Source organism: Mobula hypostoma, chromosome 29 (genome assembly GCF_963921235.1).
Source record: "Mobula hypostoma chromosome 29, sMobHyp1.1, whole genome shotgun sequence".
Taxonomy (NCBI): Eukaryota; Metazoa; Chordata; class Chondrichthyes; order Myliobatiformes; family Myliobatidae; genus Mobula; species Mobula hypostoma.
In genome coordinates, this window is record NC_086125.1 from 8267520 (window position 1) to 8294671 (window position 27152).

General features: G+C 45.7%; 1 long non-coding RNA gene across 1 annotated transcript in view; it reads left to right on the plus strand.

Annotated features, from left to right (window-relative positions):
- Window positions 1–26845, plus strand: part of LOC134339457 (uncharacterized) — a 73747-nt gene extending 46902 nt beyond the window's left edge. Inside the window, exons 2-3 of the long non-coding RNA XR_010016404.1 lie at window positions 5592–5741; window positions 24663–26845. This is a non-coding gene — a long non-coding RNA (uncharacterized LOC134339457). The remainder of the gene's footprint in view (window positions 1–5591; window positions 5742–24662) is intronic.
- Window positions 26846–27152: the final 307 nt, after the last annotated feature.

Genomic DNA, 27152 nt, shown 5'->3' on the forward strand with positions numbered 1-27152 from the left:
TAGGTGCCTTGTAGGAGCCCAGATGGAATACAAGGTGATTTGGCAAAATGGATCAAAAATTGGTTGGATGATAGGAAACCGCTTCAACTTCCTGGGCTTGAACAGAGCAGAAGCCTAACACGCTGACGCAGTCGTGAAGAGAGCACGCTAGTGGCCCCACCTTGTGAGGAGCTTGCAGAGATTTGGGACATCTCCAAAGACTCTTGTGGATGTCTACAAGTGTACAGTGGATCGCGTTCCAACTGGCTGCATTGTAGCCTGGTATAGAGGTTCCGACGCACTGGATCACCGGAGACTCCAGGGGCTTGTGAACCTGACCAGTGCCATCATGAGCACAACTCCCCCTGCCATCGAGGGCATCCTCAAGGGGCCGTGTCTTAAGAAGGCAGCACCCATCATTAAAGACCCTCACCATCTGGAACATGGCCTGTTTGCATTACTACCACCAGGGAAGATGTACAGTTTCTTCCCCTCCACCATCAGATTTCCGAATGGTCCCTGTTCTTACAAACACCACCTATTTACCCATTTTGTACTATTTGTTTATTTATTTGTAACTTACAGTAACTTTATGTCTTTGCAATGGACTGCTGCAAACCACCCGGTGTCTGGACAATTTAAACCCTGAAAAGACGGACTGAAAAGGCAGGGGTGTCGGGACTGGAAGCAGGGGTGGGGGCCGGACGCAGGGGTGGGGGCCAGAGGCAGGGGTAGGGGCCAGAGGCAGGGGTGTCGGGACCAGAGGCAGGGGTGGGGACCAGAGACAGGGGTGAGGACTGGAGGCAGGGGTGGGGACCAGAGACAGGGGTGGGGACCGGAAGGAGGGGGTGGGGACCGGAGGCAGGGATGGGGACCAGAGGCAGGGGTGTTGGGACCGGAGACAGGGTGTTGGGACCGGAGGCAGGGGTGGGGACCGGAAGGAGGGGGTGGGGACCGGAGACAGAGGTGGCGACTGGAGGCAGGGTGTCAGGACCAGAGGCAGGGGTGGGGACTGGAGACAGGGGTGTCGGACCGGAGACAGGGTTGGGGACCAGAGACAGGGGTGGCCGGAGACAGGGGAGGGGACCGGAGACAGGGTGTCAGGACTAGAGGCAGGGGTGGGGACCGGAGGGAGGGGGTGGGGACCGGAGACAGGGGTGGGGACCGGAGACAGGGGGTGGGAACCGGAGACAGAAGTTGGGGACTGGAGGCAGGAGTGGGGAACTGGAGACAGGGGTGGGGACTGGAAGCAGGGTGTCAGGACCGGAGGCAGGGGTGGGGACCGGAGGCAGGGTTAGGAAACCGGAGACAGGGGTGGGGACCGGAGGCAGGATATCAGGACCAGAGACAGGGGTCGGGACCGGAGACAGGGTGTCAGGACCGGAGGCAGGGGTGGGGACCAGAGACGGGGGTGACCAGAGGCAGGGGTGGAGACTGGAGGGAGGGGGTGGGGACCGGAGACAGGGGTCGGGACCGGAGACAGAAGTTGGGGACTGGAGGCAGGAGTGGGGAACTGGAGACAGGGGTGGGGACTGGAAGCAGGTGTGGGGACCAGAGACAGGGGGTGGGAACCGGAGACAGAAGTTGGGGACCGGAGGCAGGGTTAGGAAACCGGAGACAGGGGTGGGGACCGGAGGCAGGATATCAGGACCAGAGACAGGGGTCGGGACCGGAGACAGGGTGTCAGGACCAGAGGCAGGGGTGGGGACCAGAGACGGGGGTGACCAGAGGCAGGGGTGGGGACCGGAGGGAGGGGGTGGGGACCGGAGACAGAAGTTGGGGACTGGAGACAGGAGTGGGGAACTGGAGACAGGGGTGGGGACTGGAAGCAGGTGTGGGGACCAGAGACAGGGGGTGGGAACCGGAGACAGAAGTTGGGGACCGGAGGCAGGGTTAGGAAACCGGAGACAGGGGTGGGAACCGGAGACAGGGGTTGGGACCGGAGGCAGGATATCAGGACCAGAGACAGGGGTCGGGACCGGAGACAGGAGGTGGGGACCAGAGACAGGGTGTGGGGCCGGAGGCAGGGTGTCGGGACTGGAGACAGGAGGTGGGGACTGGAAGCAGGTGTGGGGACCAGAGACAGGGTGTGGGGCCGGTTCTGCTCACTGCCCCACGGTGTTTATTCCGCTCTCCACAGCACCCAGGCTGAGGCTGGGAGACTGCTCCAGGCTTCGGGTCTACGGACTCAAGTTCGTCCTGAGTGATGCTTACTTCCTTTTATTGTTTGCACAATTAGTGATTTTTTTCCTCTCTTTCTCTGTCCATTGGATGTCTGTTGGTCTTGTTTTTTATAATAAGGTTCTTCCCGATTTCTTGTTTTGTGGCTGCTGTAAGGAGACAAATCTCAAGGTTGTATAATTTATACACATTTTGATAATCAATGTACTTTTTGCTTCACATTTCACAACATATGTCATTGACAATAAAAGTGATTCTGATTCTAAATATATATTAGGGATTTAACATCCAATAATCAAACATCTACAGTTTCTGAACGACCCAGATTATCGGAGGTTTACTGTAATAGGGCTTGGCCTTAGGTGCTGAATGATGAGGACCCTCTCGATCAGGGTTGACCATGGGTATTGCATCCTAGCTGTTCAGATACGCAAAGCCAGGGCGGTCCAATGTGGAGAGCAGGGTCCACCTCCCCACATGTCTGACGAGTCCAAAGGAACAGGAGACCAATACGGTTTAACACCAGCAGTTGCCAGTCAGTGTTGAACTCAACGTAGGACTGCCTTAGGGACTCCACTCTGGATGTTACCCTTGGGTTTTACTCCCAGACCCTTCCCCATAAGTGGGTATAGTGGCAAGGCCGCGGCGGAGGTTTGAGATTAGAGTTTCCCGTGGTGGATAAGCACTATCTGCCTGAAGTGACTGGTTGTAAGGCGCCTGTAACCCACCTTTGCTCACTCGCCTGTCACTAGAAATGGTTCTGCCGGGCTTAGCAGTTGAACCACACGTGAGGGCCAGGAGCTGGACTTGGTTGTCAGAGGACAGCAGATGGTGAGTGTAGAACAGAGGGATCATGGTGTACATCTCCAAAGATTCCTGAAGTTGGCAGTACTGGCTAATAAAGCACAATGGATACTTGCATTGATTGGCTGGGCGAAGATCACAAGAACAGGAAGTAATATCACACAAGCAGTTCTGAGGGTGCTGGAAATTCAGAGCAACACGTACAAGATGCTTGTGGAACTAAGCAGGTTTCAGGTTGAGATCCTCTGAAGGGTCTCGGCCCGAAACGTCCGCTTTTTATTCCTCTCCGTAGATGCTGCCTGACCTGCTGAGTTCCTCCAGCATTTCAAAGTTCAAAGTAAATATTATTATCAAAGTGCATATGTCACCATATACAACCCTGAGATTCAGTCTCCTGTGGGCATACTCAACAAATCCACAGACAGGATCAGCGAAAGATCAACCAGAGTGCAGAAGATAAAAAACTTGTGCAAATGCAGATATAAATAAACAGCAATGAATAAAGAGAATGTGAGATGAAGAGTCCCCAAAAGTGAGTCCATTGGTTGCAGGAACTTTTCAACGATGAGGCATGAAGCGAAGTGAAGTTGTCACCTTTTGTTCACGAGCCTTGTGTATGTGTTACTGGAGCAGGAAGGCGATGATACACTACTCGATAGTTTGGTAACAAGCAGTAAAGTGTATGCAATTCTGGTCATCCTACAGTAAAAAGAGTGCTATCGTCCTGCAGGTGGGCTGCAGGATATTCTCCAGGACGTTTCCAGAGATGGAGTTTTTCAGCCAGGAGGAGAGACTGATTAGGTATCCACAATTCAGCTCGGGAGTTTGCTGAAGTCACTAAACCAGCCGAGATTCTAAATAGAGAGGAGAATATAAAAAAGCTTTTCGGAGAGCTTCAAGCGGAATGAGTGGGCAAGAATACAGCAGATCAAATATAACATCTAAAAATGGGGAATTATCCACATTGCTGGGTATAAAAGAGATTGTGCCGTGTTGATGTTGGAAAGGATTTAGACGTAGTTGCACACTGGGACACCATTGAGACGCCAAATTTTATGTTAAGTTTTATTAATGAGGACCCGACCGCAGGGGTAAGAAAGCCTCATTGCAGTTGTGTAGGACTTTGGCGAGACCGCACACAACATTGTGAAAAGTTCTTTTTCTTTTTGCCTAAGGCAGAATATACTTAACACAGATGGTTCCACTATTGGCCTGTCTGTCAAGCAAAGAGAGATTGTGTATGCTTGGTTGAGCTCCCTGGAGTTAAATCAAAGGAAAATGAATCTTAGGTTTGTATGTGGTGACATATATGTACTTTGATAATCAAATTTACTTCGAACTTTGGATTAATAAAGTCTCAGTTTATTCAGTGAGTTCTATCACTAGCCATTGTTCTTAGCTATAAAATCTAGGAAAACAAAATAAGCTCATCATTAAATACAGAAGATTCACTAAGGTCCAATAAAGGAGGATGTTCTCTCATCACATCCTGTTGACCCGGGCCACCGCTGAGGAGATTTTCCAGTCGCTTCATAAAGTAACATGTTCAGTGCTGAGTGCTCTGGACACTTTGGAGCTAAGACACCGGACACCAGGCACAGTGGATCTGATAACCTGTCAGATCAGAGGAGCCAGTCGTATTTCAACAGAAGTGCGTATCAGTAAACAGATCGTGCCAGAACTGGTTTTCTCCTCTCACTGATCATTCTGCCACTGGTGTTACGGGCAGCAAGGAAGGCCCTCCATCCCTATCTGTATAGAAGGATCCTTCAATTCTGTTTCCATAGCAACCGTGTTTTGACCAGTCAGCGTTGTTGTTAGCCCTGAGCTGAACCCCCTAAACCTGGAAGGCCAGTAGACCACTCCCAGTCTGGCCTCTACCCTTTGACCTGTTTGACTTGAGTGACCCTACCAAGAGCCAAAGCACAAGGCCCTGCCTCCAGCCAACATATCTCTCCGGGTCGTTGAGACTCGCTGGCCTCCAAACCCAATGACAAGGTTGTGGTCCTCTTGGAGGAGAGCTATGACTACCTAACTTAAAAAACAGTAGAAACACAGAAAATGATTTCATCTACACAATGGATTACGTAACAATCACATTGATTTGCTTCAAAGAATGGTTGCCACATGACATGGTTTGAACACCTTTTCATGACACTGAACAAGTCCAGTTGCCCTGGTGGCTCCTGGGGTTAGAGCATTTGCCCTCCCTTCCATCACCTGTACCCTGTGCCTTATTGTCTTTTACACTCTATGATTTTTCTTTCGCTTAGCTCCACCAACTTTCAGAGAAGCCCGAGATCACAAGTCACTTACTTGTGGAGGGTAACATGCCAGTTGTAAAAAGTGACCTGGGCCTGTTGGGACTTTCTGCGGAGCTGGAGATCATTTAAGTTATTAGGCACTTGGCATGGGCCAGTTAAAATAAACTAGGTTTGAGTGGAGCAGTCATTACGGGAGCGGTTATTGTTGGAGTGGGCTGGGATTAGAGTGGGAAGCTGGGGCTTCGTCTCAAGTGGCTTCGGTGAGAAGAAACGGAGGCTATGAAGTTTCTGGTAAGTTTGTTTATTTATTTATTTCTCTCTTTCTTTCTTTCTTTCTTTCTTTCTTTCCTTTTTATTGCACAGTTAGAGCATCAGGAATGACTGTTGGGACAGTTGAGCACTCCTCTTGTGGGATGTGGGGAGACAAGGAGACCTCCAGTATCCCTGACCAACGTACCGGAAAGAAATGAATCCAGCTGCAGCTTCTCAAAAACACATTAGGAAACTGGAACTGTAAGTCGAATGACCTCCAGATCATTCTGGAAAAAGAGAGCTTGATTAACAAGAGGGAGGTATATTACTGGACAAAAGTCTTAGTCACACATACTGTAGCTGGGTTGCCTAAGACTTTTGCACAGTACTGTAGTAATCTTATATACTGCACGGTACTGCTGTCACACACAAAAAAAAGAACCTCATGATATGTGTGAGTGGTGATAAACCTGATTCTGATATGGGTCTGTATTGTGGAGTGAGAGTGGAAAAGGGGCAGGGAGAGGGGAATCATGGTTGGGAAAAGGGGAAGGAAGAGGGTAGGGAGTGGGAAGCAGCAGAGGGACATTCTGTAATGATTAATAAACCAATTGTTTGGAATCAAATAACCGTGCCTGGTGCCTCATGACTGGGTGTGTCTGCACCCACACCACTCCCCACCCTGGCACTCATTCTCTGCCACCTGTCCCAGACCCCTCCCATTGCCAACACCTTCGCTGCCGCCAGATTTACACACTCACCCACTCCCTGCTCCATCTTGACGAATACCGTACTGTGGAAAAGCCTTAGCACCCTTGCTATACATATGTGCCTAAGACTTTTACACGGTACTGTATTTGTCAACATGGAGTGGAGAGCGAGTTTGTAAATCTGGTGGGAAGAGGAAATGCTTGCTGTCCTGGGGAAAATTAGGATGGATAAGTCTGACATGGTGACCCCCTCGGACTTTGGGGGACGCTGGTGCAGAAATTGGGGGGAGCCTGGCAGAGATATTTAAAACATCCTTAACCATGGATGAGGTGCCAGAGGTCAGGAGGATTGCTAACATTGCTCCGTTGTTCAAGAAAGACACTAAGAATAAAAGAAATTATAGGTCAGTGAGCTTATTGTCAGTACTGCCTAAACTATCGAAAAGTGCTCATAGGGACAGGATGGGAAAGGACAGTATTTGGATAGACAGGACTGGAGTAGGGATAAGCAACACGGGTTTGTGTGTGCAAGGTTGCATCGAGACAATCTTATAGAACTTGTTGAGGAGTTTACCAGGAACGTCAATAAAGGAAAGGCACTGGACATTGTCTACATGGACTTAAACAAGGCCTTTGGTAAGGTCCCATGTGGGAAGCTGGCCCAGGAGGTTCAGTCATTTGGCATTCAGGATAAAGTAGTAAATTGGATTATACATTAGGGGAGGCCAGAGAGTGATTGTAGATGGTTGCCTCTCCGACTGGAGGCCTGTGACTAGTGCTGTGTCCCTGGGATCAATGCTGCTGTTTGTTATCTGTATTGATATTGGGGTGGCCCGGTAGTGTAGTGGTTAGCACAATTCTTTACCACACAGGCGACCCAGGTTCAATTCCCGCCACTGCCTGTAAGGAGCTTGTATGTTCCCCCCATGTGTTTCGTCCGGGTGCTACGGTTTCCTCCCACAGTCCAAAGGTTGTTAGGTTAATTGGTCATTGTAAATTGTCCCGTGATAAGGCTAGGATTGAATCGGGGAATTGCAGGCCAGTGCGGCTCAAAGGGCTGGAAGGGTCTATTCTGCACTGTATCTCAATAACTAAATTAATTACTTAATGATGTGGATGATAATGTGATAGATTAAATCAGCAGATTTGCAGATGTGGCCAAGATGGGGGTGTAGTGGACAGCGAGGAAGACTATTAAAGCTTGCAGTGGGATCTGAACCAGCTGGAAAAACGGCAGATGGAATTTAATGCAGACAAGTGTGAGGAGTTGTACTTTGGGAGGACCAACCAAGGTAGGACTTATACAGTGAATGGTAGAACAAAGGGATCTGGGAATATAGATCCATAATGCCTTCGAAGTGGCTTCACAAGCTGACAGGAGGATGGCAGTAACCACACGATACAACAGCGGTGTGCAGAAGAGCATCTTGAATCCACAACACGTCCAACCTTGAAGTGGATGGGCTACAGCAGCGGAAAACTACAGATATACACTCAGTACCTGCTTTATTAGGTTCATGAGGGGCCTCTGGTTTGTAATGAAGTGGCTCACTGAGTGTGGGTTGCGGAGATTGGAGAGTGCGGATAGTAAGTGGTAAAAATCTGGCAGGTGGAATGTAAACATGAGCACATGAAATTGTCCATTTTAGCAGGAAGAATTAAAATAATCTAAATAACAGAGATTGCAGAACTCAGGTTTAGAGACATCTGAATATCTAGACCATGATCCACAAAAGGCTAGTTTGTAGGTAAAGCAAAAGGCTAATAGAATGTTACAATCTACAATATTACAATTGCAGTAATTGTTAATTACAATTAAACACTAGCTAGGAAAGCTAATGCAATGCTCTTGTTTATTAGTGGGAGGAATTTAATGCGTAAGTGGGGAGGTAGCTTTTTCATTACATTGGTTGAGATCACATTTGGAGTCCTTTGTAAAGTACTGGTCTCCTTATTTAGGGGCGTAACTACCCAAAGTACAAAGTATATTTGTTATCAAAGTATGTAAGCTACATACAACTGCCTCTTTACAGGCAGCCATAAAACAGAGACTTATTAACAAAGTATGTATAAATTATACAACCTTACGAGCAGCCATAAAACAACACCCAGAAGAACCCAATTTAACAAAAAGACCAACTCCCAATGTGCAGAGAAAGAGGAAAAACACACAAATAATGCAAACAATTGAAGCAAGCAACAGCATTCAGAATCAAATTGAGTCCTTATAGACCCAAAAAATCCCATTCTAAAAAAGAACCCCCAATGTACATTTGTACAAAGGAAAGAAAAAACAAATCCTGCAAATAACATACAGAATGAAAATGAGTCCATAGACCCAAAGCCTGGAGCAGCAGGAGCTGGTCATAGCCTTAACCTCAGTTCAGCACAGAGCCGAGTAAACATCACACAGCAGCAGGCAGAGTAGGCCCGACCCTCGCCTCTGCTCCCAACACCCTTCCTTCTCATCCATCTGGCCCACGTTTAAATCGTCCAAACATCTGATCGTTCCTCGCACAAGGGTCTGGGCCTTGTCGCATCAATACGTTCTGGGCCTGGACCCCGCCACATTTCGGACTGTACTTTGCCTTTCCAAGTCAGCCTGGCACTTTGATCAGTCAAACATCACTATCTGTTTAGGCGGACAGGCTTGGAATCTGCCCCTACTCCACTCTACTCGCCTTGACCTCCCCTCGACCTTGCCTCACACCCGTAGGATTCAACACAGCCTTCGCTCACCTCTGTTTGTGGTGATCGTTTACCATAACTTTTACAAGAAAAGGTGTTATTAATAAAGTATTTAGTTCAACACACATAAAAGTTGCTGGTGAACGCAGCAAGTAAAGTATTTCCTCGTGGTAAAGTATTTAGTTGTTTTCTTTCTTGCTAACACCAGCGATATCTTTTCAATATTTTTATTGAATCTATATAGAAGAATACAGAGTCCAAGAAATTACATAGTGTTATAAAAAAAAGAAAAAATATATTAATACCAACTACAGTATATTGAATCACATTAACAAACTCCTTACTCTATATTCATATAGATTAGATTAATTCGTATATTAGAATGTAAACAATTTTATTAAAAAAAGATCTATACCCACACCAGCGACATCTTAAACCATCAGAAGTAGTTTAGAGGTTTAGTAAGCTAATAGTTGGAATGGGGCGTTTGTCAAACGAGGAAAGGTTGAACAGTTTCAGTTTGAAATATATGAGAACCTGAGAGGTCTTGTTAGAATGTGGAGAGGAGGTGCTGTGGAGAATATTCTAACTGGGGGTGTAGGGGGGGGGGGCTACTGTACAGGATTGCAGAGTTATAAAATTAGTCAGCTCCATCACAGGCACTATCCTCCTTAGTATCCAGAACATCTTCGAGGAGCGATGCTTCAAAAAGCTGGCATCCATCATTAATGACCCCCCCCACCCCCCATCACCAGGACATTCCTTGTTCTCATTGCTACCTGCAGAGGGGAGGTACAGGAGACTTGAAGGCACGCACACAACGATCCAGGAACAGCTTCTTCCCCTCTGCTATCCGATTTCTGAACGGACATTGAAGCAGTGAACTCTACCTCACTACTATTTTTTTATTTACTATTTTTCTGCATGACTTATTTAATTTCACACACACACACACACACACACACACATATATATATACATATATACGTTTGTGTATAGACTTACTGTAATTCACAGTTTTTTTCTCTCTATAATCATGTATTTACTGCTACAGCAAGGTTAACAAATTTCAGTACATTTGCCAGTGATATTAAAACTGATTCTCATTCTGTGGTTTCTTCATCAAGATTCAAGATTTAAGATAGCTTATTGTCTTTCTTCAATAGGCAAGTGTAAAGGAGAGTGAAATGTTAGTTATGCCAGATCTGATGCAGCATAAAAGAACACAATAAGTACAAAGAATGCAATAAAAACACATCAAATATAAATACATAAGATTTGCTTGAATACAGACTGATTGTAAGTACATTAAATGACGCTAGTCCTGAACTAGGGCCATTATTTACCAATAACACAGAGGTGAAGCAGAATATTTTTCTCCAAAAGAATCTAGGTGTGTTTGGAATGCCTGCCGGAGAAGTTGGCAGAAGCAGACACTTTCGATACTTTTAAGGCAGAGATAGACATGTTCTTGATAAGCGAGTGAATGAAAGGTCACCATGGCTAGACGGGAATACAGAGTTAAGATCACAATCAGATCAGTCATAGCGTTACTCAATGTCAGTGTAGGCATAGATGATGTTTGCCTGGAACCTAATGCTATGTTTGAATTTCCTGGAATTTTTCATCATCAGTCTGAATGCCATCTGGCAGTTACTAATGGGAGGATGAAATGTCCACCAAGGCATGATAGGAAGACAAGGAACATTCTGGAGGTTTGGTTCTAGGCCCAACATACAGCGCCTATAAAAGTATTCACCACCCCACCCCACCCCCTTGGAAGTTTTCATGTTTTGTTGTTTTACAACTTTGAATCACAGTGAATTTAATTTGGCTTTTTTGATGCTGATCAACAGGAAAAGACTCTTTAGTGTCAAAGTGAAAATAGATCTCTACAGTGATCTGAATTAATTACAAATATAAAACACAAAATAATGGATTGCATAAGATTCACCCCCTTCAATTCAGTATTTAGTAGATGCACGTTTGGCAGCAATTGTAGCCTTGAGTCTGTGCGGATTGGTCTCTATCAGCTTTGCACATCTGGACACTGCAACTTTTCAAAACTGCTCAAGCTCTGTCAGATTGCATGGGGATCATGAGTGAACAGCCCTTTTCAGGTCCAGCCACAAATTCTCAGTTGGATTGAGGACTGGACTCTTGACTTGGCCACTCCAGGACATTAACTTTGTTGTTTTTAAGCCATTTCTGCGTAGCTTTGGCTTTATGCTTGGGGCCATTGTCTTGCTGGAAAACAAATCTTCTCCCAAGTCGCAGTTCTTTTGCAGGATTTCCCTGCATTTTGCTGCATTCATTTTACCCTGTTACCCTCTACCCCCTATAGAATTACTATTCTATAGATTTACTGAGGCTGCAATGCAAAAGGATCTCGAAAGGCTGAAGAGCATTGCAGAATCAGCCAGCTCCATCACAAACACAACTCTCCTGACCATCGAGGACATTATCAAGGGACGGCGCCTCAGGAAAGCAGCTTCCATCAGTAAGGACACCCATCATCTGAGACATGCTCTCTTCTCATTACTACCTTCAGAAGCCTGAAGACCAACCCTCAGGGATCTGGTCCCCTCCATCATCAGATTCACGGCGGTCCATAAACCCACGAACACTACCTTGTTATTCATTCTTTTTTGCAATTTAAAGTAACTTTATGCCTTTGCACTGTACTGCCGCCACACAACAACCAATTTCATGCCAGTGGTGATACTGAATATAACTTCAAGGAGAAAGCAAGAACTTGAAACCAAAATGACAACAGAAACAATCGTTTCGGATTGAAGGCCTTGAAAGTGAATGGAGCTGAAGTTGTTTAAAGTGACAATGCTTATGGCAAGCAATTGCGCTTGTGGGGAGAAACTGGTTGGACCTTTGCTCCAGGAAGAGGTAGAGGGCCCTGAACTTTGGACTGGTCCAGGTTAGGCCAAGGAATAACGACCTGAATAATCTCCAGTTTGCTCAGACATTTTTCATTCACTGGACCGATGAGAAAGATCCATCAGACTGGGCTGGAGTTAAGCCCTGTTGTAAGACAACATTAGAGGGGGCTACTGCCTTGAGGTGTCCTGGATGGAATTGTTAATCTGTCTTGTGTTCTTTTTGCGGCAGACCATGTAGTAATTAGGTTAATGGACACGCAAATTAAATTCTGAACACTGGTCTGGGGGCATGAATTTGAGTCTCAATGTTGCAATGAGAGAATCTAATTTCTCACAATGATCTCACTGTCAGGATTGTTTATCTCATTATCTCATGTCCTCCCTATTTACTCCTAATTATTTATGTTAGCATGTTAGTTTGTTGTCTTCAGCACTCCGGCTGATCTTTCATTGACCCTGTTATAATTACTATTCTATAGATTTACGGAGTATACCCACAGGAAAATAAATCTCTGGTTGTATATGGTGACGTATACTGTATGTACTTTGATGATAAAAGTTACTTTGAACTTTGAAATCTAGAAGCTAATTTTTTTAATATAAAAAGCTCGTCATAGTAACAATAACCTAAAACTATTGATTTGTTGTAAAGACTCTTCTTGGTCACGAATGTTCTCCAACTAAAAAAGTTAGATATGGCATGTACTCCTGAGTGGGGAAAGCAGTATGACTCAACACACAGTCCAATAATGTAGTCAATTAGAGATGGGCAATAAATACCACATGTCCACATCCTGTAAATGAATAACAATACATTAGAGAGAATGCTTTACTCTTTCTTTAACCCATGGTGTGCCTGTCTTGGCGTGTTTAATGGCAAAGACTGAAGCCAGAGGTGGTGATCTTTAGCCAGAGGGTAGGGAACCTGTGGAATTCATTGGCACAGATGACTGCAGAGGCCAACTCATTGGGTATATTTAGAGCAGGGGGGTTGACAGGTTCTTGATTAGTAAGGACGTTAAAGATTACATGGAGAAGGCAGGAGAATGGGGTTTGAGAGGAATAATAAGTCAGCCATGATGGAATGGCAGAGCAGGCCAGATGGGGTGAATGGCCTAATTCTGCTCCAAGATCCTATAGTCTGTAGGGAGTTTTTATCTGACCCTGCACTGTATCTGTTTAGTGGGTTAATGAAGACGGATTGTTACTCTGCACTTGACACCTACAGTGTTTGTCTTCAGTATGTCTTCTGGGAAAGTGTCGAGGGGACTGTACAATTAACCCACACTGTACCATCCCTGGGAGTGTCTGAATGGAAATGGAGTTTAACCCTGTAGCCAGCTCTACCCTGGCTGTGTTTCTCAGGCTGTAAAGAGAAAGCAATTGTGCGTTTGGATCCTCGATCTCCTCATTTGCGGACCCCAGTCATTTCGGTTTGGCAATGACACCTCCTCCACAATCTCCATCAGCACAGGGGAACCACAAGGCTGTGTGCTTAGCCCCCTGCTCTACTCGCTTTACACTTATCACTGTGAGGCTAAGCACAGCTCCAATGCCAGATTTAAGTTTGCCACTGTGGTAGGGCAGATCAAAGGTGGTGACAAATCAGCATATCGATTGAAAATTGAAAATCTGGCTGAGTGGTGCCACAATAACAATCCCTCACTCAATGTCAGCAAGATGAAAGAGTTCAGGAGGAGGAAAGCAGAGGTCCGTGAGCCAGTTCTCATTGGAGGATCAGAGTTGGAGAGGGTCAGCAACTTTAAATTCCTCGGTGTTATCATTTCATAGGACGTGTCCTGGGCCCAGCTTGTAACTGCAATTACAAAGAAAGCACGGCAGCACCTCAATTCCTTAGACATTTGCAAAGATTTGGCGTGACATCTAAATTTTTGACAAACTTCTACAGATGTGTGATGGACAGTATATTGACTGGACACATCACAAACTGGTGTGGAAGCATCAATACCCTGGAATGGAAAACCCTTCAAAAAGTAACGGATATGGTCCAGATTATCACCCAGTAAAGTCCTCCCACCATTGAGCACATCTACATGGAGCATTGTTCCAGGAAAGCAGCGTCCCTCATCAGGGACCCCCACCACCCAGGTCATGCTCTCTTCTCACTGCTGCCATCAGGAAGAAGGTACAGGAGCCTCAGGACTCACACCACCTGGTTCAGGAACAGTTACTACCACTCGACCCACCAGAATCTTGGATCAAAGGAGATAACTTCACTTGTCCCATCACAGAACTGTTCCCATAATCTATGGACTCACTTTCAAGAACTCCTCATCTCTTCTTCTCAATAATTATGTATGTATGTATTTATACTTTCTTTATGTACTTTCACATTTTGCACGCCAGTTGTCCCCCCAGTTCGTGCAGTCTTTCATTGACTCTATTGTGGCATATTGGATTTATTGAGTATGCCTGTAAGAAAATGAATGTCAGGGTTGTATATGGTGACATATTTGTACTTTGATAATAAATTTACTTTGAATTTTGAACTTTGAAAGTTTTCCACTCTATTGTAAGAATGTTTAATGGGACAATTAAGATACCTTGTATCTAACTCTCCTAACCCTACCTGTGTCTGATTTACGAGACAGTTGTATAGGCAGCTTTACTCTGTATCCAGGTTCTGGTCATGTGGACTTGGGACCCACTGATGGGATATATCAGAGTGATCTTTACTCTGTATGTGAACCTGTGCCTCATGAAGAAAGCAGGATCCCTAACCTACATGTGGATCTGGAAAGAGCTGAGAATGCCAACGCAGAATGTGGTGGGTCTTTCAGCCATTCCAATCTGGGCAGAATTATTTCACTGTTCTGGACTCTAAGCCATACACTGCGGCCTGGCACTTTGCGATCTCCAGGAGCAGCCTGGAAGACTTGCGCCTTCGGGGAGTCGCCCCGTAGACGACCTGGTTCCTCGTCAATGTCACCAACTGAAGCGTCGCTGGAGACTGAAACGTCAGGACAGCAGGCCCCAATACTCAAGCAACTTCTGCTCTCCTCTCTCTCTCTCTCTCTCTGTCTTGATGGATGGTGAGAGCCCATCAGTCCCTGAATCGTGGGGCTTGGAGAACCAGCACAGATGACTGTAATGTCAGAACCAGGAGTTGCTGGTCTCCACCCTCACTGTTGTAGGAGAGTGACCTCTCTTTCCCTCGATGGGGAGTGAGAGAGAGAGAGGGAGAGAGAAAGCCTATCTGAGACACGGGAATGCTGGGAAATGGACTGTAGTTTTTGATGGACCCCAGACCAAGGTCTCTTTGAGGGCTTATGAGGAACATATGAGGAATGTTTGTTCGCTCTTGGACTGTATTCCTTGGAGTTTAGAAGAAGGAGGGGAGACCTCATAGAAACATTTCGATTGTTGAAAGGCATGGACAGAGTGGATGTGGCAAAGTTGTTTCCCATGATGGGGGAGTCTAGTACGAGAGGGCATGACTTAAGGATTGAAGGGCGCCCATTCAGAACAGAAATGCGAAGAAATTTTTTTAGTCAGAGGGTTGTGAATCTATGGAATTTGTTGCCATGGGCAGCAGTGGAGGCCAAGATATTGGGTGTATTTAAGGCAGAGATTGATAGGTATCTGAGTAGCCAGGGCATCAAAGGTTATGGTGAGAAGGCGGGGGAGTGGGACTGAATGGGAGAATGGATCAGCTCATGATGGAATCAGACTTGATGGGCCGAATGGCCAACTTCTGCTCCTTTGTCTTACGGTCTTATGGCTTTTGCTATTGCTTGCTGCTGGGGGTGGGAGTCAGTGCTCTTGCCGGTGCAAGTGTGGGCAGGGGAGGAGTGTTGCTTCCACTGCTGCCTGTCCCCACTCTTGTAGGGTCAGAATGCTGGCACCTTGCCAAGCTGTCGTCATTCCACACCATGAGCCTCCATAAGTTCCTCTGTATTTTTTTGCCAAGAAAGATCTCCGTCCATCAGTGTCACCAAGAAGATACGGCCGCAATCATCACGAGGAAGTGTTGAAGATGGACTGGGCACCTGATGAGAAGAGGGGCCAACTCCTTCATCAAGATGGCACTTCATGCAACCCTAAAGGGCAGAGGAAATTCAGAAGCCCAAAGACAACTCGGCGCCGTACCATAGAGGCAGAGATGAGTACCCTGAACCACACTTGGGGCACGATACAGAACATGGCGAAGAACAAACAGAGATAAACGACCTTCATTTCTGCCCGTAACACCAGTGATGTAACAGGCGGTAACTAAATAGTACATAAGAGGAGAAGGGGGGGGCTTTGGGGTTCTGAAGTTACTATCATTCATTCTTTGGGGTTTTTGCTTCATGGATGTGTCTGTGAAGAGTAAGAATTTCAGGTTGTATACTGCATATATTCTCTGATATTAAATTGAACCATTGAAACATTTGCTTGCCCACAATTACCAGACAGCAGGGACTTGCTGATGTTTTACACAATGAGTCATTGGTTCGGTGTTTCCATTTAATGTCAGAGAATGTATACAATATACAATCTGAAATTCCACTTAACAGAAGAAGACCCCCAAAGAATGAATGACAGAGAAATTTTAGCATTCCCAAAGCCCCCTACCCCTCCCACGCACAGGCTGCAGTAAAAGCAACTACCTTCCCTCTCCCCCTACCCCACCTCCTTCAGCAAAAGCATCAGCACTCCCACCCTCACCATGCAAGCAACAGCAAATCCCCCAAAGAGACCATGATCGAGAGTCCATCAAAAAACACTGTACTTTCGAACACTTTGACATCTCTAAGCTCTCTCTTTCACTTACAAAGGAGAGAGAGGTATCATTCCTGCCACAGCAAGAGGGGAGATCAAAAGCTTGCTGTTTTGATTTTACAATGCTGCTTAACTTCAACAGCGGCATACACTGCTGTCTCGACGTTTCAATCCCCCGTGACACTTCAGTCGATGACACCGGCGAAGAATCCAATTCCAACATCGACCTCCAAGAGCAGGAACCCACTGCCATGAAGAACTGCAGTTTGAGGGCAGCTGTAGATCACGGACTCCAACAGGACCCCAGCCACTTTGAAATGGAAAGAAGAGACATTAAAGAGAAGAAAGAAAATGTAAACTGTTTCACAGATGAACTGAAAGAAGTCTCCCTCTGGCACCATCTTTAGCTCCTCAATGTCTAAGATCTCTGGTTCTTCTCTGGAAATGGCGCAAACTGATTAGGAGGAATTTTTGGAAAGCAAACAACTGACGTGAACGTTAGTAGCCCCATGACTGCATCATGAGTTCGAAGGCATCCAGTTTGATATTGTCAGGATAAGTTGAAACTTGTCTGTTTAGGTTGCCGTCACGGCTGCTATTCCAGCTATTGTTTACTTAGCGTAAGTATGACTGCAACAGTATTGAGTTAAAAAGCTTTGAATGAAATATTGTAGACTCCAGCAATGAAAACAGAGTCTGCACCATTTTACCAGAGACAAGATCCAGCTGGTGATTTTGGCAGTGTGCTGTTCAAGTGATGCAAATAGAACACACAACAAGTCATGTAAAACCATCCTTTCAAAATGTTTCCCATTCTTTTAACCCTTTCAGGATCTTGCTTCTCTCCAGAGAAAAGTGCTCTCGTGACTTTGGGTCCAGACAATTGCGGTACAGGAAGAGGGCGGAATAGTGCCGCCCTAGTGGTCAGTGCTAAGACCAGCATGGCAGACGCTCAGACATCAGGAATAAAAGGGTATCTGTTCACTTTTTATTATCATATTTGTTTCCTTTTTGGAAAAAGTTATAGGTAGCATCCCTTTCATGAGCATGAATGTGTGGCCAATACTGTCCTGTGCTCCACTGGTGAACCAAGGTAGTCAGAAGTGATAATGAACACTAGGTTAAGGCCTTTAGGGGGCTGGGCAGTAGCAGTAGGCAGAAGATTTCCAATTTCCATGCATGACCTCATAAAAAGTTCCAGCTTTTTTGATCTGTTGAGATGCTGGCTTAAATCCACCCATGGATACAGGAAGGTGAAGTCACCAGTGTGAAATTGACTCTCGGCCTCGTGTGCTCATGTCGGGAATGAGAACACAGACGGATAGGGTGTTGGGAGCCAGATCTAGAGGTGATCTGATTTTTTTTATATATCCAGAGGGAGGTCAGAGTCCAGAATACTGCCTGAGGGAACAGTAGAGGGAACCACTCTCAAAACGTTCAGCAAGTTTTGGGATGAAGGTGAATGATCGAGTCACAGGCGGCTATGGGCCAAATGCTGGAAAACGGCACTATTCCAAACGATTATTTAGTGGCCGGCACGGATATCGTGCGCCATAGGGCCTGTTACTCTGTCGTGAACCCATGGCTATTTTCAGCTCTTTATTTTGTCGGGATGGCTTGTGACTGTTGCAAAACCAAGATGGCATCGATAGCAAAAGCCAAAGACAAAGCGGAAACCGGGACAGTTCGTGAAAGCATCCTGAAAGCCAGTACAGACCCCTAATCTTACAGATCATTAAAGCAAAAGCTCCCAGCAGCAACTACAAGGCAGCAACACAGACAGCCCCAGACACACAGGTAGCCACCCAAGTGGATCTAACAATCCAGGAGAGCGTAAAGCGTGTGACCGCAACAGTGATAAGAATTCACATCAAACACATATACTTTAACTCCTACTTTCGCAGAAACACCCAGGTCGTATCCCTCCATACAGTGGGAACAGTTCCACCGATGTTATCTACAGCCTGCATCACGCTGGCATGCTCAAGGAGACAGGCATTCTCATATGACCATGTTGCACAGTCCATTTCCCGTCTATAATGAGGCAATTAAACCCTGCAGGTATGAACTTTGCCAGTTTGCAAAGTGTCTGGTGCATCAAAAGAAAAACTTCACCAGCACCTGCGGGCTGTGATTTCTGTTTAAACAAACAAAACTTGAAAAGCCACGAAGAGCCTCTCCACATGAGAGAATTGATTACCAGTAGCTGGAAACTTAGCTGCATTGAGAGAGGTTTCTTCATATTCCTCATTAGCAGAGATAGTGCCCCCATCTACAGTGGAACCAGAGGAATTTATGCTTTACTTTAGGGTGATTGGATAATCATCAGTTTTACACATTGTACAGCACAGGAGTAGGTCCTTGGCCCATCATGCCCACAACAGGATACCCAAACTCCCTCCTGTCCTGGCCTACAGGAACTCACAGAGTGAAACAGCATGCAGAAGGCCAATTCCTTTGAAACTAGGGCCTTGACAAGAGTAGAAAGTTGCTCCTAGTGAGGTTTCACCGTACTCAGATCCCAGTCACACTTAGGGCCCCACACTATGCAGACTGCTATCCAAAATAGTGAAATAAAAACATCGTTATGCTTTCAATCGGACTTGGCCAAGGTTTTACCGTAGGCTTTGCAAAACTTTTCGTGCAGTTTTTATCGTCCCAAGTTGTTTGAGTCTGAGAGATAAGGGCACTCTTACCTCCACTTGAACCGTCTGCACTAAACGTGAAACAGTGAGACACTGCATTCCTGATCAGCTGCTGTCAGCAGAAATTAAGCTCCTTCCTGATCAGATTAATGCTATCAAGTGTGTCTGTGGCCAGACAGTGAGCAACCACATCCAGAGGTAATGAACCTGGTCTATCACGGCGCTGCGTACAGGCTTTCTAGGCGTCTGGTCTTGCATGCCTCTTTATTAGCTATCTTCTGTGAGGATGTAAATTTTGAAGAGGACATTTGGGTAGTTTTCCTTCATTGGCCTTGGCAAAGAATAAGAGCTGGGATGTCATGAATGGCTTTATAGAGGTGGGCTACACCTGGAGTATTGTGTGCAGTTCTAGTTGCCCTCATAGAGAAAGGAGGTTACTGTGCCGACTAATAAAGGCCAGTTTACCATCCGCCATTTTGAAGAGATTTTTGCAAAGGTAACCAGGCAGGTGGGAAAGGTCAGGGCCTGGAGAGGAAGGAATCTGATAGGAGAGGAGAGTGGGCCATGGGAGAAAGGGAAGGAGGAAGGGACCCAGGGGGAGGTGATCGGCAGGTGAGAAGGGATAAAATGTCAGAGTGGGGAATAAAAGAAGAGGGGAGGGGGAGGGAATTTTTATATCAGAAAGGGAAATTGATATTCATGCCATCAGGCTGGAGGCTACCCAGATGGAGTATAGGGTGTTACTCCTCCACCCTGAAGGTGGCCTCATTGTGACAAAGAAGAGGCCAAGGACCAAAAGGGTGGCCAGGTAGCATAATACTGGTGACCTGGCTTCAATTCCTGCCGCTGACTGTGAGGAGTTTGGATGTTGACCACGTGGGTTTCCTCCCACAGTCCAAAGACATAGTGGTTAGTAGGCTAATTGGACTTTGTAAATTGTCCTGTAATTAGGTTAGGGTTAACAACTAGGGAGGGGGGGTATGGGGGTTTGCTGGGCAGTGTGACATGAAGGGCCGGAAGGACCTATCCCACACTGTATCTCGATAAACAAAAATAAATTTAGCGTTGTTTGTCACATGATCACTTGTCACTTGTCAGATTGTCACATAAACATCGAAACACCGTTTGCGTCAGTGGCCCACACAGCCCAAGGAAGTGCTGGGGGCAGTTACAGTGCCAACATAGAACGCCCACAACTGACCAACCCATATGTACCATACCGACCAACCCGTATGTACCATACCGACCAACCCGTATGTACCATACCGACCAACCCATATGTACCATACCGACCAACCCATACGTCTTTAGACTGCGGGAGGAAACCGGAGCACCCAGAGGAAACCCACGCGGTCATGGACCGAGCGCACAAGCTCCTTGCGGGCAGTGGCAGGAATGGAGCCGGACTGCCAGCGTTACAACAGCAGTACACGAACCGCCACGCGACCGTGTCGCCCTGAACATGGAAATTTTGAAGAGGATGCGTGGGTTGCCTGTGCTGCCATCTTCAATGATTTTTGGACGTGTATACCAAGGTTCTTCTGTTCCTCAAAACTTCTGAGAATCTTATCATTTATGGTGTATATTCTAACCTGCTCGGTACTTCCAAAATGCATCATCTAACATTTAAACCTCACCTTTATCGGACTACTGATCTGCTATTTCTCAGTCTGGTTTACTGATTCATGTGACACGTCGGTGTCACCCTGCAGCTTAAGACCATGCTTCGTACTGTCAGCAACTTCACAACGCCTAATATTTTTTCTGATCAAGCCTCCCATATCCAAATACAAATCATTCATGTATGTTACAGACAGCCAGGGTCCAGCACTGTTGCCTGTGGGAAAATCGCTGGCCACAATCACAAAGACAGAAGTTTAGTATCATCCTCTAGCTCCTGTCAGCAAGCAGATTAGAACGTCGAAGAGTACAGCTTAGGAACAGGCCCTTCAGCCCTCAATATTGTGCTGAACCAGCTAAAGGGCACCCGAACACTAGTCCCTCCTACCTACGTCATGCCCCTATCCCTCCATCTTCCTCACATCCATGTGCCTATCTAAATGTCTCTTAAAAGCCTCCAATGTGTTTACCTCTTTCACTTTACCAGGCAGAGCATTCCAGTCATCCACCTCTCTCTGAGTAAAAAATTTACCCCTCACATACCCCTTGAACCCACCCCCCTCTCACCTTCAATGCATGCTGTCCGGTATTAAGACACTTCAACCCTGGGAAACAGATACTCCCTGTCTACTCTAACTGTGCCTCTCATAATCCTATAAACCTCTCTCAGATCTCCCCTCAGCCTCCGACACTCCAGAGAAAACAACCAAACTTTGTCCAGCCTCTCGTGATAGCACATGACTGCTAAACCAGGCAGCATCCTGGTAAACCTCTTCTGCACCCTCACAAAGCCTTAACATCCTTCCTATAGTTGGGTGACCAGAACTGTATGCAATATGCCAGGTGTGGCCTGACCAGTTTCAAAAAGTTGCAAATAACCTCTTGACTTTTGAATTCAATGACTCGACTAATAAAAGTTGGCATTCTATAAGCCTTCTGAACCACCCCATTGAACTATGTAGCCGCTTTCAAGAAGCTATGAACTTGGATGCCATGATCTCTCTGCTCAGCCACACTATTAAGGATCTTGCCCTTAACAGTGTATTGTCTCCTTGCATTTGCCCTATCGAAGTTCAACACCTCGTATTTATCTGGACTAAACTCTATCTGCCATTTCTCTGCCTTTATCTGCAACTGATCTATATTGTGCTGTATTCTTGGCCAGCCTTCCCCATTATCCACAACTCCACCAATCTCGGTATCATCCACAAACTTACTAACCCACCCTGGAGAGGAGAGTGGACAATAGGAGAAAAGGGAGGCGGAAGGGACCAAGGGGGGATGTAATAGGCAGGTGAGAAGAAAGTAATAGGTCAGAGTGCAGAATGGAGGGTGGGGGAGAGTTTTTATTCACGGGAAGGAGAAATCGATATTCATACCATCAGGTTGGAGGCCACCCAGACAGAGTATAAGATGCTGCTCCTCCACTCTGAGGGTGGCCTCATCTTGGCACAAAAGGAGGCCGCGCATCGTCACGTCAGAAGAGGAATGGGGATCAGAATTAAAATGCTTGTGCAGAAAGACCCACTTGCGGTGGATGGTGCTGAGGTGCTCGACAAAGTGGCCCCCCCCCCCAATTTACGATGGGTCTCGCAAAAATGTAGAGGAGACCGCGTCAGGAGCACTGGACACAACAGACGATCCCAGAAGACCACAGTGCTTTAACCTAAAGATAAAAAGCAAACTGTTGGAAGAGCTCAGCAGCTCAGGCAGCAGGTACAGAGGCAGAAGGTCAGGACCCTTTATCAGGACAGAGAGCGTAGAGGGTAGGCAGAGAGTGTAGAGGTGAGGGGGAGAGGGTGAAGCATAGGCTGGCAGAAACAGGTAGGGAGGGAGATAATGTGTGGATGGAGGGCGGAGTGAGACAGGGACGGTGGAGTTGGGAGAGCATGGATGATAGAGGCAGGTAAGAGTAGAGGGGAAAAGAACAGGTGGAGCCGCGTGGGAGGGTCGGAGGTAAAGCCAGTGGCTGGAAGGGGATGTGGACAAATGTTTATAAATGCACAGTAGAGAGTATCCAAACTGGTTACATCATATGGAAACACCCAATGACTTGGCCTCCACAACCCTCTGCGTAAAGTAGCTCCACTCACATACTACCCTCTGTCTGAAGAAATTTCCTCCTCATCTCATCCACTCCTGCAGATTTAGCTACCTTTAAACCTGATAAGAAATAAAGAACTGACTCCCCTTCTCTATTTCACCTTCCCCTTCACCAAGTTCTCCATTTTCAAAGTCCATTTCCTTTGTGAATGCTGATGGAAATCGTTTATTTACAATCTCACGTATAACTTTTGTCTCCGTACACAGATTGGCCCTCTTGCCTCTACAAGGCCTTAATCGTAATCTTTTTTTTGTCAATACACTGATTTTACACCTTTGACCTCTCTACCATCAGACTTCTGAATGGTGCATGAACCCCTGTACACTACCTCAGTAGTTTGCTCTCTTTTTGCACAATATATATACACATACGTACAGTGGATTCCAGTTATCTGGGACACTGGAACCAGTACACTTTGGCCCAATTAAGCAGCTGCCCCAATTAGCCATAATTTCATGGAAATAGTTAAAAGGTATAAAAAAGGCAAACTACATAGAACATAGAAACATAGAAAACCTACAGCACAATAAAGGCCCTTTGGCCCACGAAGCTGTGCCGAACATGTCCTTACCTTAGAACAACATAGGCTTACCCATAGCCCTCTATTTTCCTAAGCTCCATGTAACCATCCAGGAGTCTGTTAAAAGACCCTATCGTATCCACCTCCACTGCTGCTGCCGGCCCATTCCAGGCACTTACCACACTCTGCATAAAAAACTCACCCCTGACATCTCCTCTGTACCTGCTTCCAAGCACCATAATAATATGCCCTCTCATGCTAGCCATTTCAGCCCTGGGGAAAATCCTCTGACTATCCACACGATCCACACTACCATTTAACTGAATAACAAATTATGCATTTAAATGAAATGCAGAACAAACTAGAGCATTATCAATACGATTACAGTTTTATAAAACTGTGTATTAGTTCATAATAGTTATTAATGGAGGAATTCATCCAGTGAATGCTGCCATGTTCTTTTGATTGACTGTAAATGAACAAAATCAGTGCAGACACCTACTGCAGATAACGGACTGCCTTCATACAATCCGTTTGATGATTATGTCCTTTAAACCTTCATTTTCATTGTAACTTTCAAGGTAGTTGTTGATATCTTCAAATTTTTCATACTGTAGTTCTTAACTTGTTGAAGGAGTGAAGTCATTTCATTTTCACTCCCCACTGTTTCTGGCATCTTCAAGCCTGAATGCTTGAAACCATAGTGAGCAAAACAGTTCTGAATTGACTTTCTGTTTATTTCTTGTCAACTATCAGTGACAAAAAAATCACTGCTTTTTGAACACAAATACAACTGATGCTATTTAAAAACCCTTTGCTCAAAGCAGTGTTGTGTTTGTAATGGCCACACAAGTGCTCACGACTGACGCTAGTTAGAAACCATTTGGCAACAGTCTCTTCTCCCAATTAAGTAGCACAGTGTCCCAAATAAATGACAGGAATCTCGGCTATTTTCTTGAATAGTTACTGCTCATAACTTAGAGTAATGTTTTTATGTATTGAACAGTGTTGCTGCCACAAAAGAACAAATTTCACAACATATGTCAGTGATAACAAACCTAATTCTGATTCTGAATTTACTGTAATCCTGTCTGCAGTGATGTTTCATTACCTCTCTTTCCTTACTAATTCCTTTTTAAGGATCAACCCTTAATTTGCCAAGGGTCTTGGCCTGAAACGTTGATTGTTTACTTTTCCATAGATTCAAAGTATTCAAAGTATATTTATTATCAAAAAATGTGTAAATTATATAACATTGAGATTTGTTTGCTTACAGGCAGTCACAAAGCAAGGAACCCGAAAGAACCCAATTTTGAAAAATAAAGACCAACCCCCAATGTGCACAGAGAAAGTGAAAAAAAAACAAATCATGCAAACAACTGAAGCAAGCAACAACAACAGTATTCTGAAACAAATTGAGTCCTGAGATCCAAATCCCCGGAGCAAACCGGTGTAGGCCCAAAGCCTCCGTATTCAGTTCATCATATTAGCGGGGCAAATCGCAGCCTGATCTGCTGGGTTCCTCCAGCATTTTGTATGAGTTGCTTTGGACTGCAGAATTTCTCATGTTTCTATATTCTTGATGCGTCTCTCTTACCTTTAGTTCCCTTTACCTGCTTTCTTTCTTTCTTTATTAAACTTGTTATTGATTTTAAAAAAAGCATAAATATAATCGAGGAGAATTAGTTCAAATATATATATCAGTAACAATATAAACCAAGATTAAGACAAACATTGTCAAAATCATAGATATTGTTAAACTAGTACCTGCTATACGCGTCTTTTCTCTCTATCCAACCTTCAAATTTCCTCCATATCTGGGATGCCCTGTACTTGTTTCCCTTGGCTCTCTCCCTCACAGGAACACATTAGCCTCAATTTCTCACTGTTCCTCTTTTGAAAGCTGTCAGTAGATGCTTCCAGTTTACCTTTGCCAGGTCCTGCCCCGTACTAACGAAATTGTTGTGTCTGGAACCTTATCAGATCAAAAGAGCCCGAGGGGACCAGATATCCCGGACAATGGGGCTACCCTGATTCTGCTTTCTTTTGCAGGACCTCAGCACATTTTGGCCCCTACCCTGCAATAATAAACATGATTTAGTAACCAGACGGTAAATAATGGCAGCAGCAAACAACACAACTTCACAGCCGGAGAGGCTGAAAGACATGGCTATACCGAGAACAAAGACAATTTCCTGGCCGCACTCCAACTCCATCATACTCCACCAGACCCAGAGCGAATCTTCTGCTCCTTTTCGGTACCGGTGTAGGACCGGGAGTGTAACCAGGAGCACCCTGGATGTGCGGTGCAGATATTTGCCCAGACATCTTTGGAAACAAACAAGAGTGTGCTTGTGTGGGGTACTTGGACTATGCTAAGTATCTGTGAGGTACTAAACTCAGCCTGGGTACCAACTGGATACCTTGTACTCTCCTAGCCATCACACCTGAGCATTTGAGCACTGAATGTATGCCCAGGTGTCTATGGAATGCCACCTGTTTGCCCAGGTATTCACACTCAGTGACAGTTTATTAGGTATCGCCTGTACCCAATAAAATGGCCACTGAGTGTATGTTTGCTGTCTTCTGCTGCTGTAGCCCATCCACTTCAAGGTTTGACGTGTTGTGCATTCAGAGATACTCTTCTGCATACCACTGTTGTAATGTGTGGTTATTTGAGTTACTGTCGCCTTCCTGTCAGCTTGAATCTGTTAACTGATCTCTCTCGTTAACAAGGTATTTTCACCCACAGTACCTCCACTCTCTGGATTTCTGTTTCAGCATTTTTGCACCATTCTCTGTAAACAGGAGTGAAAAACTGCTGTGCATGAAAATCCCAGGAGATGAGCAGTTTCTGAGATACTCAAACCACCCTGCCTGGCACCAACAATCATTCCATGGCCAAAGTTACTTCGATCACATTTCTTCCCCATTCTGATGTTTGGTCTGAACAACAACTGAACCTCTTGACCATGTCTGCGTGCTTTTATGCATCGAGTTGCTGCCACGTGATCGACTGATTAGTTATTTGCAATAACAAGCGGGTGTCTGGGTGTACCTGATAAAGTGGGTGCTGGTGGTTTCCCAGGTATTTGTGTGATACCAGGTTTGTGCCTGTGTGTGTCCAGTCGTCTGTGTGTTGTGGACTATACACAGGAACGCAGTCCGAGTGATGACCGTTACACCACAGTGTTTTACTCTGGAAAACCAGCAACAAAATGTTTTCTCAGATTTCTCAGCCTATTAATAGCATCAACTTCCCGTCTCAGTATAAACTCTGCCGATAATCCAATGCCTCTTTGTTGTTTGGGGATATTCTGGGTGACCTTCCAGTTGAATAAAACCCTTTTAAAAACTCTCACAGTGCCGGCTCCACAGATAGGCATTGTTTTGCTGATTGTACTCGGCACTGTTGTGTGGCCACTTCTGTTTCTAACTCATTGTATGCTAAATGTGCCCTTTTCTTCCCACAGGTCCTTCTGTTCTGTCCTTGTCTATGCCTACACGGTAGCTCCATGTCTTTAGTCACCATGTTAACCTTTATACTTTACTATCAGATTCCTCCTCCTTCAACCCTTTACCTTTTCTACCTATACCCCCCCTCACCCTACCTGCCCACCTTTCCCCCTCACCTGGCTTCTCTTATCACCTTCCAACCTGTACCCTTTCCCCTCTCCCACCTTCTTATTCTGGTTTCTTCCCACTTCCTACCCAGTTCTGACGAAGGGTCGCGGCCTGAAACACCGACAGCCTATTCCTTTCCACA